At 36.2% G+C, this 15,952-nt stretch overlaps 1 long non-coding RNA gene across 7 annotated transcripts; it reads left to right on the forward strand.

Moving 5' to 3' along the window:
- Positions 1 to 7,092: 7,092 nt before the first annotated feature.
- Positions 7,093 to 15,391, forward strand: LOC136292637 (uncharacterized). Of its 7 annotated transcripts, XR_010721928.1 has the most exons (4): positions 7,093 to 7,205; positions 7,912 to 7,994; positions 8,190 to 8,323; positions 10,069 to 11,664. It is a non-coding gene; the product is annotated as an uncharacterized lncRNA (long non-coding RNA). The 7 variants fall into 7 exon arrangements; XR_010721932.1 differs by lacking the exons at positions 8,190 to 8,323; positions 10,069 to 11,664 and adding an exon at positions 15,084 to 15,391; XR_010721930.1 differs by lacking the exons at positions 8,190 to 8,323; positions 10,069 to 11,664 and adding an exon at positions 12,928 to 15,056.
- Positions 15,392 to 15,952: the final 561 nt, after the last annotated feature.

A 15,952-nucleotide genomic window follows, 5' to 3' on the forward strand; every position in this document is an offset into this window, starting at 1 on the left:
ACTTCTCAAGAAGAGCTGTCACTGATAGTCACTTTTCTTATGAAGGGAGTCATTGCTTTGTGAATAGCTTATTCTCTTTTTAGTGCCAGAGATAACATTTATCAGCAATTTAATTCACAATAAGTTTCCTTAGTGGCTCCTGCCTGTAGTTCTCGCTCTTTCTTTTTTCTCACAAGAACCACTGATTGGCATATTTCTGCTTTTACCTTATGGATTTATTGATGATACTATCAGTCTTACTCAGGCAGGATGACAGCTCAGTATTAGATTCACTTTCTTGGCAGCTTCTGCAGCTAGCCTTCAACAAAATGATAGCTCCAGACCTTTGTCAAATGCCCTGCAATCTGGATCCCAAAAGACAGCTATCAGGTTTTAGACCTGAAAGTCTTAATCATCAAGCTATTAGATAACTTTTTGTGAGGATAATATGTTGGGAAACATTTTTCTACCAAGGGAACTGTTATTTAAAGTCAAACATAGTTGTTAGACTAAACAACACTGTCCCTTTAACAAAAGTGTCAGCTGACATTAGCTTTTACGTCCCTTAGTTTTTATTAATAGTGTTGATTACCCATATTCCCAAGAGTTAGAAACAATCATTTAGGTAATGAGAGATGTCTATCTGCCACTAGTAAAAACCAGAAAAAAATGAATAATACTTTTAAGAATCATTGAATTTGTAGGATTCTGATGATGCTAGGCAATTAGTGAGATATTTAATGTTTGTTTGCTTGCTATTACAATAGTTAGATGACAACAGATCCTGCTGTGAATGTACCACAGTAGAACCATGGAATCTTAGAATAGTTTGTGTTGGATGGAACTTTTAATGGTTATCTAGCCCAAACACTCTGCAATGAGCAGGGGCATCTCCCACTAGACCAAGTTGCTCAGTGCACTGTCCAAACTGACCTTGAATATTTCCAGTGGCAGGGCATCCAGCTGCACTTTGGGCAACTTTTGCCAGTTTCACCACTCTCATTATAAAAGTCTTCATACGTATTTCTGGTTTAAATCTATCTTCTTTCAATTTAAAATCATTGCCCCTTGTCCTATTGCTACAGGCCTTGATGAAAATCTGTTCTTATCTTTCTTGTAAGCCACTTTCAAGTATTGAAAGGCTACAGTAAGGTCTTCCTGGAGCCTTACTTCTCCAGACCAAGTAACCTGGAGTTTCTTATGCTGCTGTAATATATCTTACTTATCATGGGGAAAGGCTATAAGTTGAAGATTACTTTAGTACTGCCTATGTTATGCAGAGGGGCTGTAGTAAGAGTTGGCCTAAGGGAAGATTATGTTTTCCCAATTCAGAGCAGAGCTGAAAAAAAAAAAAGGTTCCTATACCACAGGGAGGATAAAACTAATTCCACTTTTCAAGCAGCTCATTGAAGAATTGGCAGAGGTTGTATATTAGCTTAGCAGTGAAGATAGAAACGATTTGTTGCACAGTTTCCAATAACAATTGCTTAAAGCCATTCTTCTGCTCATATATTATTTTGCAAATAATCTACAAAAACTTTCTTTAAATGGTAGATAAAGGGCTCAGAATAAAATCTTCCAGCAGACTTAACCTTAACTATGGAGAAAATATACTCTATTTAAAAACAAAGATAAACAATCATTGGAAAGGAAAGGGGAATAATACAGCTGCAAAAGATTTCATTGTAGAATTTGCCTTGAGAACAACTTTATTGGCAGATAAATTTAAAAATAAAATTGTTTTGGAAAATGCATTTGATTCCAAATGGAAGTTGATATTGAATTACCAGAAGGAAGTATCTGGCTTGGCTATATCTGAAATCTCACATACTTAGAATGGCAAACCAAAAGTCAGATGCTTTTGTTTTAACACAGTAAGCGAACATCACATTTCCAATCCTTCTTGTTGAATGTTCATTCAAAATTCCTGCTGTATAGGCCAAAACCATATTGTTCCTTACTTTGTGTTATTCACGTGTAACATGGTGTTTCCAAAATATGGCTGAAGCTAAACTCCTACTGTAGTAAAGAACACAAGGAATAGGGCCTACAAGGCTTACTGCTTGGGGCCAAGCTGTGATGTTCAGAGGAAGAGATGGCACTCTTCCTGAGTGTGATGCCTGAGTCCATGCTCTTTTTTCTCCAAAGCATTCTGCAGTTAAAGCCTGCAATGAAAAATTACCATTGTCTGCTGTCAATGCACAGGATCCAGTCTATGGAAATCTGTGTTACAGAAATAAAATCTAATTTTTTTTTTTTTTTTGGGGGTGTGTGTGTGTGTGTTCTGTACTAGATACAGCAAATATTTCAGTTTATTCTTGCTTAGGAAATGGTACCATGGCATATAGGATCCATCCTCCCTGAGCAGATGGTGAAAACTGTTGATTTAACATCTTAACATCTTTCACAAATCTAACAATAAGATGAGGTGAAGATGTTATGGAGACAAGAAGAGCTCTCATAATGCAAGATATTGTGGTGAGTTTAGGGTGATAAGGAAGATTTATGGCACATATTTTGGAAACTCAGATGGTAGGCCAAATAGTCTGGAACTGCTATTCCATCCCCACTGATTATAGAGTACTTACAGTATCTCTAGTGTGCATTTTAGATAGGAAATGGAAATTAAAGAGGATGAAACTAAACCATTATGTTCAGCTAGGTAGGATTTAATGTGGCACAATTTGTTCTTAAATTATTTTTCCAATGGTCATAGTTTGTTGTAGTTCTTAAATACTATAGAGGGTGTTTAGAATAAAAAAGCCTTATGCAGATAGATTATTTAGTTACTGATGGAAATGAGATGTGGGAGAATAATTTGAATTGAATAGTTTACTAAAGGATTTTTGTCTTTTTTTCTCGTCTGAATTATCCATGGAAGCAAGTATTCTGGATATTATTAATGACTACCATAGAGTGGGCCTTTGAGTTATTCACGGTTACAGATCTGGTTAGAGCTTAAAATGTGCAATGCAGTTTTCTTTCAGGATCTTTGGAGAATAAATTAGTCTCTTTTAATATTAAAATAGAGGAAGGCCATTTAAAGCATCACTACAGTTACAAGCAAATACAGACTTTGGTGTTAAGTAAAATTTGACAAGTACTATGGCAAAGGGGAATGCCAGTAAGTCATGAATATACCAGAAATTAAAGAGCAAGAAAAATATGTCCCTGTGAAGGAATAGATGTAATTTCTACCAAAACCTGTTAAAAAGCAGACTTAGTAGTTCTGAGAAACTGAACTGTGTGGTCTTTCTCTTCAAGTTTTGAAGTATAGGAGTACACTAATGAAACAGGTCCAGAGTAAACAACATCTTCTTGGGTTTTTGCTGTCTTTGTATTTTTTTTTTTTTTTCATGTAAATAGGACAGACCTATCAGAACTCCAAAATACATTGTTTGGAACAAATAGGACAATACTTTCTCAAACATAATTTTCTAGTAATTATTTTTTAAAGTTTGTTGAGGAAAACTAAACTGCTCAAATAATTCCTTCCATTTAAGCTATTAACTAAATTATATGAAAAGCTGTTTCTGGTGGTCAGGATATTTTTATTTTGGACTGGATTAGCAGTGATTCTAGAACCTCTTTCTTGGTGCAAATGCCCAGGGTTTTTTTAATTGATTTTTATTCTGTAAGCATTTATCTTCATTTAAAATTCTTTATTTGAGTAAAGTAAAGTTCTTCCAGTAAACTCATTTCCAAGAATATTTGCAGGAGACAAATACAACAGGGTCATGAAAAGAGTCTAAATAAGTTAAATTAAAAAGAAAACAAATGCAGCAAATTCCTGGCCTTCTTTTCCCTGTGCTGATGAAGTTGCTAAATGAGAATAGTAGTGATCGATTCAGTAATTGCTAGACCCATCCATCTCATTGTGATGAACTGTGTTTGTATGCATTTTCACTGATCTTTGTTTATGACCATTCCTCCAGTTTCCAATTTTTATGGAAGTGCCTCAAACCCAGTGCATTGAAATTAATCTTTCCTGTGGGACTTCATGATTTCACTGTAATATATGTCAGTCTCTTATGATCTTGGAGTATATAGCAATACATCTATTGCATTCCCCTCATTTATCAATTTCAGCTAATTTTGATAATTGTCTGTTTCTTGTATAGTGATTGGAAAAATATGGAGGTTTACACAGAGTATTTTTTATTGGGTTGGACACTTTACACCTTTGAAGGGGCATAACACTTTAAAAAATTTGCTTAAGAATAATTATAATAAATTTTTTTCAGTGATTCTCCAATGCAACAGAGATACCATCTATTCTATAAAAGGCTTTTTTCAGGGTTTATTTTCTTTTAAAGAACAAGCTTTAGTACTCACTATAATGTGTTTTTTACCAATGCAGAAAATCCTCTTGCACCTTTATTCTTTTGAAAAAACCAAAGCTCTTTTTGAGAATCCTTGTGAGGTGGTGGATCCCCTTTCATTTACTATTTCCCTTTCTCAAAGATTTTCCAGCAAAATCTAAAAGCACCTTCACAAGTTTTTATTGGTATGATTTTCTTTATTTTTGTTCTTTTTAGAAAGCAAGGAACGGGCATGAACAGTCTCCAGATAGTTCTGCTTGCAGGTTTCCAGCTCTATGTGTGCCTGGCCAGTTCCTAAATACCTCTCCCCACAGCTTATGATGAGATGGCTGGTTTCAAAATGTCCAATGCTCTGCACATGTTCAAAATGCACAAAATGTCTTCATAAAGAACCACTGTTCTCTAAAACCTCTTCTGTGTGCAAATGCTATTTTCCATTTTACAACCTGGCTCATGCACTGGTTAAAAAAATTATGATTTATCTTTGGTACTGAATCTCATAGAATTTGAATAATTTGTTCTGTGGGTTGTAAGCTGTCCATCTCCATTAAGAGCAAATTCCCCATTGCCCAGTTCCCCATACCTGTGCCCTGTGAAAAAAGGTGTCCTGTCCTGTGTCGTTCTCAATTTAATGTCCAGAGCAGATTTCCTTTAGATCAACAGTTGATTGTAATGTCTATTTTTACACTAGGCTGAAGAAAAGAATCAGATATAATTATCAACAAAGTTTGATTGAGAACATAAATTTGACACCAATCTTGCAACACATCCTTTTCTATTTCTCTAGTGCCTTTTAATTTTTGAATGTTAGTTATCTTTTTCTAGCTGTAGAAACCTAGACCACCTAGATCATCTTGACCCAGTAAATGCCACAGAATAACTTTACCCAGAGATTTAAACAACAGTTTTTTACTTTTTCTCTTTGACATGCAATACTGCAGTCTAAAAATTGTTTTACATATTTTGTTCTCATTTTTAATATTTTTGGCACAGGATTTCACATAATTTTTTTCCACAGAAGAGCAAAAATAAAAAGAAAATAAGAAAACAAATATTTCAAAATTAACAAAACCAGTATTGCATTAAGAAATCTGCCTGATATTATTTTAAGGAAACATAGCTAAAAAATTTTAGGTAGCCCTTTGCCACTCCCTACCCAGGAAGCCAAATTTACTTAGAGTCAAGGGAAGAAACAGATAGCTTCCAATTTACTGATAGCTTCCACTTTACTTAACAGGACATTTGAATCAGGCTTTGAAGTAAGTCCTATCGGTTCCTGTTTGTCTTCTTTCCCTGCCTTCAGGACTCACAATAGCAGGGTTTAATTTCCAGCCTACATCTCACACTGAAAGTACTTAAGTTTATTCTCCAATGTGATGGGAGAGAAAACATCATTAGTCTCATGTCTGCTGAGCTGGGGAAAAAGGGAAGAAGGAAGTGTGAAGTTATTAATTGTAAAGGCAACTAATTTGCTAAGCTTGCTACTTCCATCACTTCCAGAGAATAAGTATATTTAGTCTGGTTTTGTTTTCCATACTTCGAAAGAATGGACCATCCATGACTCTCCCTCATCCTCTAGGTAGTAGCCCCTGATGATCTTTATTATCTCTTTTATTACAATGAGTGCATAATCCAGCCAAGCACAACTAAAATCCTTGCTCATTGACTTCCCAGCTTTGGTATTTTGTGGAACAGTAATTAATGTTTGTTGTGGGAAGCAGGCTGGGAGTTCCTCATGTGAGCCTTTATTAGTATCATCACTCACACATTGTAATGAAGCAAAAGTTATTCTTCTTCGAAATTGTTCCCAGTGAGATCACAATTATTAAATACCATCATTGCTTATAATAATTAAGCTTTTATAATCTAGGTTCCAACCCTGTCAATTTTGTTTCCCTTGAGAGCCTTTTTGTTAGCCAAAAGTTGTGGGGGAACATGTTATGAATAATGTCATTTTCAAACATACAGAGTGAGGTAGAAGCAGCCGGGCTTCTAATTGGGGATGATGAATTTTCTAGTGATGGATAGCCAGTGGAGACACCAATGATTTGAATGATGCAATGAAAATTGGTCCCTTTGTGATATGGCTATCTTTATTCGAACACTGGTGAGTGTAATGAACTGGGCCAGCTGGAATGAAATCCCGCACTAAGTATACCAAAGAAGAATAAGGTGGACCTCAATCAGGGACAGGTTAAGAAGGGCCCTTGGATGGGGAGATTAAAATTTTGCAGGGAACAAAGGCGAAGGAATTGGGCTAGTAACCTGATAAGGATCTATGTTTAGATTTGGCTTGGACTAATAAAACACAGGTAAAATTTTTATTTTCCATATTCCAGAAATAACCTTTCACAGATCCTCAGTATTAGATCAGTAATGGATTCTGCCATCAAAGTAAAGTGTATATGGGCTTATCTGAGGAATCTGGTTTATGAGGAAAAAGAGGTAGTTGAGTCACTAACCCAGCATTTATGGCTGCAGGTAGGAGTATTTGAACCACAAGGAGTCCTGGAGGAGGTGTGATGGCACACCTGAAGGACACTGAAGTGCGCTGTCAGGCCTATGGCAAATGCACAGCGTCTGCTTACAGGAGAGTAAAATCCAAGATTGTGGAAACCAAGAACAGGCTGATGTTCATGGATTTCTGTAGGAGAAGGGAATACAGGTGACTGTACCCCTGATAAGTAACAGCTGTGTTAATTACCCAATAGAGTCTCACCCCTGATGGGTCACAGCTACATCCAATAAAGGTAAGTGTGATAAAAGAGAGTGGGTTAGCTAGTAAGGGGAGGATCACGAAGGAGCCTTGAAGAAGGGGGAATGAGAGGATCCTGAAGAAGGAGGAGGATCCTGGTGAGAGAGAATCACTGCTGTGAGGTCTGTCTGCAGTCATATTCTAGCCAGGTAAAATATGCAGTCAGAGGCTACAAGGGAAACCTACAGTAGGAGCCTGCTGTAGCCAGAGTCAGAAGATAGTTGGAGTCAGGATGGCTGAGCTGTAAAGAGGAATAAACCAGGGCCTTTTCATGCTGTGGTAAACAAGAAGTCTGTGTCCATTTCTACTCTCTAACAAGAGGGCAGCTGTAACAATTTCAGTCTTTCTCTAGCATATACTGTTAAGTTCAAACAGTAGAGAATGGCTTACAGGTAGAAGCATCATAGTGCTGCTTTTTTGGCCATAAACTGCGGTTTCTAAAACCCAATGTCATGAGGTTGATAACATTAAAATGGGCACATTAAAATAATAGTGAAAATTAGTCAGGATGGATATATGAAGTCTTTTATTTTTGTTCTGTATCTTAAAATGTAATGCTAAAGTTAAAAATATCTAAGAATAAATTTATGGGGGAGAAAAGTAAGCACTGATTTCATCAGTTGTCATGGCTAAGCTGCAAAATATGAATTCCTAACCAACATCATTAAAGGAGGATTTTTACGTATGTTCCTTTTCTTATTATTGCTCATTATTTACATTACTGTATGATGTATGTACTCCATTCCACTGCAAAAAATTTTTACATGACTTTATCTCTGAGTAGTTAAAAATACCGGACCTTGTCTCTTTACTTTATAGTAGTGAAATCATTAATTTCAGTGAAATTCTTTGCAGAGCTCTGTTTGAAGGGGACAAGAAGAAGAATTATTATTTGATTAAGGCAAAACATGAGGAGTGGATATGAAAACCAATGAGAGGTAAAAGATTCAACTAATGAAAGTAATTTAGTTTTAATCTTCCCTATCATAGCTGTGTTAGCCGTGCAGAGTGGAAAAAATTAAGTTCTGCTGAAGCACAAAAGATTATCACCCCAAAAGTCTCAAAGATGATGTAATTCATATTTTATATTTTTCTCTCAGAATTTCTCATATAGTTCTCTCTTACATATGTAGGATGACTGTATCAAGGACTTCTTTCTTAGGCTTATTGATTTGTTCTGCATGGAAAAGTAAGGCACCTCTAAAGTCTGGACCTGGACCAGATGTGAAAGAACACTTATGGGTATCCTGCACCCAAAATGATCAAGGTGATGTGGTGCAGGTGTATTTACAAGGTTTTCAGTTAGACAGTAACTAAGGGAAGAGTGGTGTGCTAGAAGCTCTAGGAGCTGGGGATAAAACGCAAGTAGTGGTATTTGTAGTGCATCTGCACTTCTGATCATTGAACTGCTTTTGGGTGTCAACAATTTCTAGCTCTGTTTGTCCTGCCACATTCTCTGTTCACTTACCCACACAATGAAGCAACTCTTAATATCAAGAGCTTCTACTTTCCAAAAGAGGAAGAAGACCCTGAAACTGAGTAAAGCCTGGCTTTGTAGCTTGTTAGAACAAGAGTGCTGAAGAGGGAACCCTCACTTGGATTGTGTGACACTCCGAGTGCTGAACTTTCCTCTATACTCTCTGCCTTTGTACACATCTTGAAGAAAGAGGAGAAATAGTTCAGGTCCTTGCCAGTGCAGTTCTATCTTTTGTGGGTTAGGTTACGTTATTTTGTCTTGCCCAGTTTGAAATTAGTATTTTCTTGGTAATTGTTCCCCAATGGGACAGAAATTGTTTTTGAGAACTTTAGCCTAAAATTTAAATTATATTTTCTCCCTTCAGTGCATTTGATGAAAGACATGGTCACTGCTTTGCCCTATAGAGGTACCCAATCCCAAATTTGGGGTTTCAGAGCACTGTCTCCCATAGGATGTCCTTATCTGAATCACTGATGGTGAATAAATAACTCCTATGCCACTTGAAAGTCTTGCTTCTTCAGTTTGACAAACAAACCGACTGGTATATGGTAGCATACCTGAGCCTAACTGGGATTGAGAAACCAATCTGTGTTTTAGGCTTCATCTAGATTTGGAACTTTTCTGTCTGAAGAATCAGGTTCTCAGGCAGTTCTTTCTTTGTGACAAGTATTGTGACTGCCCACAGAACTACAATAACTGTGGGATGTGGTTCAGATCCCTTCCAGAGCATACTTCCTACAGCAAGAATGTCTGACGTCTCTCACCATCAGCTTTGGTCTTCTTTGGATACACATATGTTTCATCTTTACTACTGATGCTACTACTGTAAATTCATAAAAGTAATGAAGCATTTTAAGTGTGATAAAATTGTCATCTTGGATTCTGTGCTTAGACAGGTGCTTTTCTAGAGTCCTGAAAAATCATCTGAGTAAGGATGGGAAGAGTAAAGTGATGTTATCTCTGTCTTCTGTGGTATATTAAAATAACTATTTATTCGGGAGGCTGAATATTCTGAATATTTAGCCTCAAGTATTTATCTCTTCCTTTTTACTGTGCAGAGTTGAAATAACAATGCACAGGTCCTTTAATAAAAGGCAATGCAATCTTGCACCTGATTTCCACGACTTATCAATTTCAAACAAAATAATTCAATATTCAACAAGTCCTGAGATAACAAAAAATATAATTATATATTATGTTATATATGATGTAATTTTACATATAACATATTAATACATAATAATTTAATTTTATATATTAGCTTATTATCTAAAAATGAGATAATAAATAGCAGCAGAAAAGGAAGTTTTTGTAATCCAACTTACTGTATTAGAGCTGGTCTTAAACATTAAATTCAGCTATTTATATATTTTGACAAGTCTGAATATAATGCTGCTTAAAAAGCTTCTCTATCACACCCACAGTGACTTTAAACTGTTCTTAATTGCTCCCAAATGATCTGAATTTTGAAATAGTTTCTACAAGAGAAGCCATAATCAGAAGACACATTATGGCTTTTTTTCTCTTTCTTTAAGGATCTTGTGCTTGAGGCATATATTACAAAGGAACTTGGACTGCCTAGGAACTCTGCTTTTCTTTGTGTATCAGTTAATAACTTCCATGGTACTGTCAGAAGAGCTGTTTTCAACAACAAAAATGTCTACTTTGAAAGATAAGTACTTTTAAATGAGAAGTGGTGGGAAGATAAGCAGAAAATCTGTATCTGCTTTCTTTCCCAAAAGACAAAAAATCCAGGAAGACTATGGGAGTTTCAGCCTGATTCTCACAATAGTAGAAAAAAAATGACCATTAAATAACTTTTTAAAGTTATTAGAGAGGCATTTAACTTCATTTTCTGTTCATGGTGAAAGAATTCTGTTCAGGGCTGACTTCAGGGAGCAGACCAGATTTATGGTGAAACATACTGACACAAATGCGCCTAATTACTCTGTTATTCAAATTTTACTGTTATAAAGTAAAAAAACCTAAAAACACACAAAAAATCCCCCACAAAATAGAATAAAATAGTTAATAGAAATAATCTCAAGTTAACTTCCAGAGGTGCCTTTTCAGAGCTCAGAGTAAGCCTTTGCTGTAAATAAAATTGTGAAGAGATTAAGAGTTACAAATTGTGGGTAGCTTTATTCCTAGATATAGGAACTTATTGGAAAACACAGAAGCATTTAAAGTTAATTAAAATCATTAATAACATAATTAATGCTATTTTGAATGTGTCTATCACTAAACATTAATTATCTTGTAGCCACTGGAACAACATAATGATAGCATCATTCTTACTGATTAGCCTAGTGCTGTATTCCTTTGCTAGAATTTAAATGCTACTAAATGAAGATAAATGGGGTATCAGCCTACATATTTACTCAACAAAAGCAAGTCTGTGTTGCTTGGTTTGAGAGGTCTTGAGAACAAAATCTCCTGGTGAAGAAGTTTACTTGCTACCTCTGTGCTCATTACTTCAGCCTGGTAAATGGGCCGTGTTAAGTGAGGAAGGGGATGAAAATAGTGACAGAAAGAAGTAACAATTTAGGATTGACTGCTACAGTTCTGAGACACTCAGAAGTCCTGGATAGATGATAAGGCTGAGGAGATCCTAAACCCCAGAAATATTGGTATTAATTTTTTTGTGTGAGTGGTAGGACTTTTCTTAGCTTTCCTCTGCCTCAGAAAGGCATCAAACATGGGTGATCAAGTTGCATCTTGCTTGCATCTAGAGTCTTCATGGAGGATCTCAGAATTAAAATAAGTCCTGCACTCATGGTACCTGAGCAGCAAGAGTCTATCCCTAAAAATATGACAGCCAAGCTTTTAAACTACTTCTCAGGACTCAGCATGCTTACACAGGACCATACAGGATACCAGGGGTGCACTACTTTTGTTTCTGGCCTTAATTCACATTTGAACCCAAAAATGGTGAATATCCCAGTCTTGTGTATGCCAAGCTGTCAGTCAGCCTCATTATCTGCAACCACCTGATCTCCCTAGGAGAAAATGACCCTTCTGCTACAGATTGGAGACTAAAGCCTGCCTCATCTCTATATGGCCAAAGTAGACCTTTCCTTAAAGAATTCAAAATTGAATTGCTTTCTCTTTAAAATACTAAGCCTATCTCTGTGACTGGGAGTTGAAAAAAGAGCTGTTTTCTTTTTAGTGACCATTTTACAAGTGAAAGACACAGGTTTGTGTGAAGTCTTGTGTTTGAGAGCTACAGAATGGGATAAATATTTGTCATTTAATTGTTCTGTCTATCAGGGTCTTTTTGCTGAACCCAAAACCTTGTAGATACTTAAGTTCTCCAGAAATATTTAGCTTCACTTAAAGGTCCAGATCCTCTTTGCCCCTGATCAGTTTCTGATACAAGCCTTTTTTTGTACAGCTGCTGGAACTAGAGGGTGGTGAGTGACTCTTACCACTGTTGTGAGGATTTCTGTAAGATCCAGTTCAGATCAGTTACCTTAGAAATGGTGAAACTAGCAGAATTTTCTAAAATTTTTCTAAAGAGAAACACAAATGTCATTAAAGTCAAAAACCTGAATGTGCTAGCCTTGGGAATGAGATCAAACTTCTGCGGCTGAGTGCATTCCCAGAAGCCTGTGGCATAGCACTGTTGATAGCATGTAGATGAAGAACCTGAGAGTTTAAAGTAGATTTTTGTAGGTATGTAAATTAGTGAACAAATTAATTGTAGGTTGAACTAGCATGAGTAAAATATGTTCCTGTAAGAACAGTGGGATTTAATGCCCTTTGTACCCATGTAAGTTGATCCAAGAGTTATTTATCAGGTGAGAAATCTCCTTTATGCTTTAATTTGTATTGTATTAACTCCTAATAGTGCTTTTCCCTCCCTGTTTGCTCCCTGGGCTTGTCCCTCATTCCTCTCATTCATCTGACAGCAGCATTAGGTAGCAAAGTGACAAAAAGAACTGTTGCTCTTGAGCTTTATCTATGACTCATGAGAAATATATGCATCACAGAGATTTTTTTTACCATTTGTGACTTATGTACTCCCTTCTCTCCACGGGATGCATTAGTATCCCGTTGGAAGCAATTAGGGATGAGATATGAACACATATTTATTGAATACGCACTGTTTTCATTGTTCCCTTAAGTGTGATTTATCAGCACTATAAACTCAGACTTGAGGTAATGTATATCCTCTCATTGTTCAAAAAAAGAAAAATAAACATGCGCAGCAGGTACAGATTATTTACGGCTGCTGAACTTCTCTGTCAGTGGCAAGCTAATGAGTGAGGACGTGAGAGTCTGACGGGAGGTATTGCTCTTTTGTGGGGCTGGAGCAGTATGTGAAGTGGATTCTTGGAGATTTCCTTGTGACTCTTTGCTTGGCTTTGCTTTGATTTTCCTTTTGCTTTTAGCTGAACCTATTTTCCAGGAAAACGTGAAGATCTGACCATCTGAGAAATTTCCATGGAGAGAATTTCCGTCCTGTATATCAAGCTGCTTGCTTTTAGCATAACCTCTCTGCCAAACAGGAGCCCAGCCTGCCAGTCACAGCTTCTAGTGGAAGTGATGAGTATAGGACTGGAACTGCTAGCTTGTCTCGAGATGGAAGCAAATTTGATGCTTTCATGTGTATATGCAAAGTGACACAATGCTTTGTTCTGCAGTGAGGGAAAACAGCAAACAGCGGTGAGGTGTTTACAGAACTGCCAGATATAAAAGGAGAGAAAACAACATTGAAACAACATAATATAATGAACTTTAACAGATACTATGTCCTTAATGTGATTGGATCTCAGTGAAAATGCATAAACATATATATTTATATCTATATCTGGGGATCACATTGTTCATATACCTAGTAAAATGCTAATACATTGGTTTGATATGGCCATCCCAGGGTTACTAAATATGTAAGTACATGCATACCACTGATAATTACATTATTTTGTTAATTTAGACTTGGTAAGAATCAATGATGATGGGCTTTATTTTATCTTTATTTCTATTTTTGCTGGTATCTCACCAAAGATGAAGTATAGATGATTATCTTTCATATTGGTGAGAACTCAGTATTAGGGTCAAAAATAAATCTCTCTGCAGAAGTTTTTAACATACACATTAATGATACTAAGAAGTTTAGAATTACTGATGTGAAACTATGTGCTAACAATATAAATTATTCAAGAATTAGTATTCAGGGAAAGAAAGATATGGGCAGAAGGACTGTAAAGAAAGGCACATGTATCTTAGCTACTTAGTAAAAAAACAATAGGTATGTTGTCAAATGTAGGTATATAAATTGATGCAATAGAGAAAAAAATTCCTTACTTAGTATTTCAAGTGTTGGTCTCTGAGCTAATGGCTAATACTTAGTGGTTGGGTATTTGAAGATGTCATCAATAGAAATAAACAGTCATTATATAAAAATTGATATAGAAGGATTTTCTATAGTTATGTAGGAAATAAGGTGTTGATGACTATAATAAATTTAACTGTCTGGACCAGTACCCTGGGGCATTTTAAGTGATACAGCTCTTGTTACAGTTATCACTACCACAACTTTGACAATTCTCTCCTGAATAAAGAATTCTAATGCTGTAAAATACCTTGTCTATAGTAACAGAGGTAGAACTCAAAATTTCAGCCACCATATAGGAGCTTCTTTTAGATTTAAAAAGGCTTCTAAGATCGAGTCCAGCTGTTAACTTGGTACTACTGTGTTCAAAACAAAACCATGCCCCCAAATGCCATAACTGCACACTTTCTTAAACTTCCAGGGATAGTGTTTCTGCCACTTCTCTGGGATGCCAGATGCAATCAGTGCCCCACCACTGTTTCAGTGAAGAAATGTTTTCTAATATCCAATCTCAACCTTCTCTGGCACAGCTTGAGGCCATTTCCTCTCATCCTGTCACTTGTTACTGTGGAGACAAAGCTGACTTCCACCTTGCTAAAACCTCTTTTCACAGGCAGTTGTAGATACTGATAAGGTCCCCCCTGAGCCTTCTTTTCTCCAGGCTAAGCAACTCAATGTAACTCAGACTTCCCACAGGAAAATCATATTCTGCCTGAAGTGTTCAGGCTAAACAAAACTTTGTACATAATTATGGAAATGCAGGGAAACAAACATTGAGGATTGAAAGATAGTAAAGAGTGGTGGGAAGGGGATAATTACTGTTGGTGAATAATAAAATCTGTTCAGTAACTGATTGTTCTAGTTTTGTGCAAGTATCTGCACCATTTAGGCATGCTGAAATCACTGTGACTGATACTACAAAAAAAAGGTACCTCTAATTTCCTCAGATAAAATAATCAGATGCTAGTGGCACAGCTTTTGCGTAGAAAAATGAAGAATAATTTTTTGCCTTTTAGCAGTTTTCAAATGACAGTACGTATATAAGAAAAAAAAAGAGGAGAGATGTAAAAGCACCTAGATGAGCATGTGAAATTACCTTTCTTTCAACAGTGCTCTAGGACTCTTCAGCTTTCACTTAAAGTTCCTAGTCAAAACCTTCAGGCAAGAGAAAACTTTCAAAACCTGTCTATTAACAATTTTTTTTTTTTTCAGAAAACAGTAAGAAAAAGCTTAGAAGGCACATTTTCAGGAATGGTGAGCAGACCTGAGAGAAAGAATTCACCACTAATAAGACAAAGTCACTACTGAATTTTTGATTAAGAGGGAAAAACACATTTGGGGTGCATAGATGTACACAGTAAATTCCTGTGACTAGCAGGTCTGTTAGTTCATTCATATTGCAAAAGCTAGGTAGCTGTGCTTTGTAGGAGTTACAGCCCCCACAAGTGTAGTCATGAAATATAATGCATACTTTCATCTATCCAGAGTCTACTTCTTGAGATATGTTAAATAGAATAACCTGAACTATTTTCTTGGAATAAAAAGTATGGTACAGCTTAGTACTCTGTTTTTCTTGCCTTTTTTTTTTTTTTTTTATTTTTTAGGGCATGGAAAATATTGGTTGATGGGGTTATAGAACAATTTAACTTCTTGTCTAGTCATAAACATATGACCAGTCATTTTGGCAGACACTGCACTATATATGTGTGTGCATTGGCAGAATGGTAGGTTTTGAAAGAGAAATGAATGATGAAGAATGAATACAGAACAGCCATGCTTTCTGCTAGGAACTTTTGGACAAACTATATGTGTTAAAATGTATGAAACTTTCAAGATTTGGAAACATTTTTCATGAATAAGCCACCATAGCACAGTAACCTTGAGTGTTATGAACTGATGAATAACAGTAAAGGGAAACTGCCATTTATTTAGGCAATATATATCCAGTAGCAGAAAGTCTCCAGGTTATGGGTGAAGAACAAACTGCATAGTTGACTCATGCCAATAAGTTTTAAATTCCATTACAATTCTTGATACATCAGTAAACTTGAGTAAGTATTAAAGGACCTCTTGAAAGCAGG

Source organism: Chamaea fasciata, unplaced genomic scaffold (genome assembly GCF_029207755.1).
Source record: "Chamaea fasciata isolate MVZ Bird 193981 ecotype frontalis unplaced genomic scaffold, bChaFas1.0.hap1 SCAF_7, whole genome shotgun sequence".
Lineage (NCBI taxonomy): Eukaryota > Metazoa > Chordata > Aves > Passeriformes > Sylviidae > Chamaea > Chamaea fasciata.